The sequence below is a fragment of the Nannospalax galili genome, unplaced genomic scaffold (genome assembly GCF_000622305.1).
Source record: "Nannospalax galili isolate Female #2095 unplaced genomic scaffold, S.galili_v1.0 scaffold1372, whole genome shotgun sequence".
NCBI lineage: Eukaryota > Metazoa > Chordata > Mammalia > Rodentia > Spalacidae > Nannospalax > Nannospalax galili.
This window is the reverse complement of record NW_008331307.1, coordinates 668,299-672,656: the sequence shown is the minus strand read 5'-3', so window position 1 is coordinate 672,656 and position 4,358 is coordinate 668,299. Positions and strand designations below refer to the sequence as shown.

The 4,358-nt window shown below is 40.8% G+C and overlaps 1 pseudogene across 1 annotated transcript; it reads left to right on the top strand.

Moving 5' to 3' along the window:
- The first annotated feature begins 369 nt into the window (after nucleotides 1–369).
- On the top strand, nucleotides 370–1,971 carry LOC103726198 (annotated as a pseudogene). Its single transcript, XR_001872192.1, has 2 exons — nucleotides 370–1,558; nucleotides 1,616–1,971. The product of XR_001872192.1 is annotated as a UDP-N-acetylhexosamine pyrophosphorylase-like (transcript).
- Nucleotides 1,972–4,358: the final 2,387 nt, after the last annotated feature.

Here is a 4,358-nt window from a genome sequence, read left to right as displayed (position 1 = left end):
TTTTCCTCCTCGCAAAATCGATATGTTATTAATTTGTATTGGAGGTAGATTCATTTGTTTTTTTTTCTTATTTGATTCCTGTCATTTCCCAGTGGGTTTTGAGGGGAATTTGAATATGACCACGGCCTCATTTTATTATTTCTAAAGAATTCATATTATAAAATTTCCGCAGTGTGAGGGCTGGTGTGGCCAGAGCCAGCGCTCCCCTTGCCTCTGCCCCCCCCCCCCCCCCCGCCCCGCCTGCCCATGACTGTGTATATTCCAGGTGGGCGAGGCGAGGGGCCGAGCGAAAAGAAGCCCGAGGCGGGCAGAGCCAAGGTTCACAGCTCTCACACTCCTATTTTCACAAAGCTTGGCTACCAGAGCACTATGAAGGATAATGCCCTCAAACTCAGGTTGTCCAAAGGTGAGCAAGAACACCTGCTGCAGTTCTGGAATGAGCTGGAAGAAGCCAAGCAGGTAGAACTTTATGCAGAGCTCCAGGCGATGAACTTTGAGGAACTGAATTTCTTCTTCCAAAAGGCCATTGATGGATTTTATCAGTCCTCTCACCAAGAGAAAGTGGATGCACGAATGAAGCTCATGACTCGAGAGGTGCTGGACAGTGCTGCCAGATATCAAGATCAGCTGTAGGCATGGAAAGTGAAGGACTTTTCCAGACTTCCCTGAACAAAATGGCAGTTCTTCTTCTAGCTGCTGGGCAAGGGATAAGACGTGGAGTTGCATATCCCAAGGGCATATGTGATGTTGGTTTGCCATCCCATTAGACACTTTTCATATTCAAGCAGAACGTATCCTGAAGCTACAGCAGTTAGCTGAGAAGCATTATGGCAATAAATGCATCATTCCATGCATGGCACATCATGACAAGTGGTAGAACAACAGGATCCACAAAGGAGGTTTTCACAAAACACAAGTACTTCGGCTTGAAAAAGGAGAGTGTGATCTTTCAACAGGGTGTGGTGCCTGCTATGAGTTTTAGTGGGAAAATTATCTTGGAAGAGAAAAACAAAGTCTCTATGGCTCCAGATGGGAATGGTGGTCTCTATCCGGCTCTTGCAGCCCAAAACATTATGGAGGCTATGGAGCAGAGAAGCAGCTCTTGTATTCATGTCTGTTATGTGGACAATATATTGGTAAAAGTAGGAGACACATGGATCACTGGATTTTGTGTTCAGAAAGGAGCAGACTGTGGGGTGCAGGTGGTAGAGAAAACAAACCCCCGGAATCAGTTGGAGTGGTTTGCTGCGTGGATGGAGTACACCAGGTAGTAGAATACAGTGAGATTTCTCTGGCAACAGCTCAAAAGCAAAGCTCAGATGGATCACTGCTGTTCAATGCAGGGAACTGTACCATTTCTGAGCGATGTTGTCAGTTTATGAGCCTCCGTTGCAACGTCATGTGGCTCAAAAGAAGATTCCATATGTGGATTTCCAGGGGCAGTTAATGAAGCCAGAGAAATTAAATGGAATAAAGATGGAAAATTTTGTCTTTGACATCTTCCAGTTTGCAAAGAAGTTTGTAGTGTATGAAGTATTATGGGAAGACGAGTCGTGTCGTGTCCATTGTGCCCCCCTCCCCCTGTGTCTGTCCGTTCGTCGGTCTGTGCCCCCCTCGCTTAAGCATGCAGACAGTCAGAATGGGAAGGACAACCCAATCACTGCAAGGCATGCTTTGATGTCCCTCCATCATTGCTGGGTCCTCAGTTCAGGAGGCCACTTCATAGATGAAAATGACTCTCACCTCCCAGCAATTCCCTGCAGTGCTACAAATGCAAGGTCAGAGACCATCACAGCTGATGTCAACTACAACTTGAAGGATGCCAAATATGGACGAATCCAATGTGAAATCTATCCCCTCATCTCCTATGCTGGAGAAGGAATAGAAAGTTATGTGGCAGATAAAGAATCTCATGTACCTTTAATTATCAATGAGAATGGAGTCCACGAGCTGCTGGAAAACAGCATATGAACCATAAACCAAGTTCTACCACAGTAGGGAATAGTTTTCGTTTTTTGATAGACTAACTGTGAACACATAGAACCTCTCTGGGAAGACTGAAGCTTGAACATTCACAAGGTATCATTTTGCTTGCTGATCAACTCTATAGAATTCCTAGATCAGACAACTGGGCTTCAGATAACATTTGATGATTCTCAACTTATTGAAGGGTCTTATTTATATTTTTTAACTGTATAATTTTTTCCAAGCCAAGGAAATCATTGGCCGTCCAAGAAACTTCCTACAACTTGACTCTAGTTCAGATGTTCACCATGACTTGACTTGGACTGGAAAGATTTGGTTTTGGAGTTATACATAGTAATTATAAGTCATTGTACATGTCAGAAGGTTTCTATGGTATTAAAAATTTGTTTTATTTTTATCAAGCATCAAAGTTTTTTTAAGAAAATAACTGGAGAGCAAAATAAAATTTTAAAAAACTCATATTTTAAAATTTTTAACTAGTAAATAAATTGCATTTATTAAGAGGTAAATTTCCAGTTCCTTGGTCTTTTTTAAAAATAAAGGTATAGACCAATGAAGAATTATCAAGATTTTCACTGAGTTGATTTAATTTCTGACTAAAGTAAAGGGCAAAGTAGCACATCTGCTATCTCACACAGGACTATGAGGAAAAGCAGATATTTTCACTAAAGATCTGCTCAATGGGAGGGAAATCACACATGGTAGTGTAAACAAAGGAAGAACATGTGGAGGGAGAGCTCATAGCCCAAGAGACAAACCTGCTTGTGTGGCTTCCCTATACCAGCGTAAGTTACTACTGTCTTCTAAATACGCAGCCTTCTATTTACAGACAAGTGTACCTCTTACCACTCCTCAAAGAAAATTCTTTTTGAAACAAATGAAAACCATTCCACAAGTGGTCAAATGAAGAGAATGAATGACTGTGAAATGTCTAGCCGGAAGTGACACATCTACAATGCAACTTCTACAATAGGGTTCAAAAGAGGGAAGGGAAGGAATGGAAGAGCCAGAGGGGCAAGACGTGCTGCTAGACAATGATTTCTAGACACAGCAGGGAAGTTACTCCAATGAAGTCTCCACAGTGTGGTGGTCCAGCAAGATCTGCATAATGACAAAACTAGCTGACATGCCAAGGTGGGTAAAGGAAACGTCACAAAGTCACACCTCAAGATGGAGAACTAGAGTCAATTAATGGATACTGAGGGAGGGAGATTCAGTTTTCTCCAGGGAGTAGTTCCCTGAACAGTTTTTTTAATATTTAATTTTTATTTTTTTATTATTTTTTTTGTAAGACTATATTGTCTGCATGTATATAAGTGCATCCATGTCATGCAATGCCTGCGGAGGCCAGAAGAGGGTGATGGTTCCCCGCAAACTGGAGTTGCAAATGGTTGTTAACCACCATGTGGGTGCTAGGAATTGAACCCAGGTTCTCTCCAAGAGCAGCCAGGTCTCTTAACTGCTACTCCATCCTTCCATTTCCCCTGAAATTTATTTAATCCTAAATGGGCATCTCTAAACACAGATAAACATGAGCACCACTAAATGAACTCCGTGTATGTGTGTGTGTGTGTGTGTGTAAATATATAAATATACACACATGCAACAATAATAGTGAACAAAGAAGACAAGAAATTGGGAGGGGGTGGAGAAATTTTCTGAGAGGGAAGGAAATAATGCAAAGATAATACATATGAAATTGTCAAAAATAAAAAATAAATTATTGCAAATCAGCACTTTTACAACCATCAGTTAACTTAGACTAAAAGATTTTTTAGAATATATCCCATCTACGAGTCAATTTTGGACCATCAGGTTTGGAAACAATAGCAGATGAGGCCTGATAATCTGCCCACAAATCCACTCCCAAGGGAAGATACAGTCAAGGAGGGGAAGGTGTATGTGACAGCTATTTTAGCTACCAAAGAATGCATGGATCCCATCCAATGCCCCTGTCATTGAGTGGGCCTGGCCATTATACATGATCATTTTTCCCCCTTTCAATTTCTGGCAATCAGTTTCAACTATTACATTTTGATAAATGTAAGTGGCAGTGATTCAAGTTATGTAATTTTATAGATTATTACATTCTTATAAATATAATTTATGAATTTTGCCAATGTGGTAGATTCAGAACAAAGTTGATGAATTTGGCAGAATATTCTGTAAGATCATTGTGTTAAGTAAAATATGACACAGAAAGACAAATATCATATGTCACAAGCACATGACATATAAAAAAAATCTGGCTTCATAGAAGGTAAGAGTAAAGTGCTGGTCACTGGAGGCCAGAGAGAGAGTTGAAAGGAATGAGAGACAGAAGGATTTTCTTAGTGGGAACTAAGTTATAGTTAGCCTAAGAAGCTTCGGTG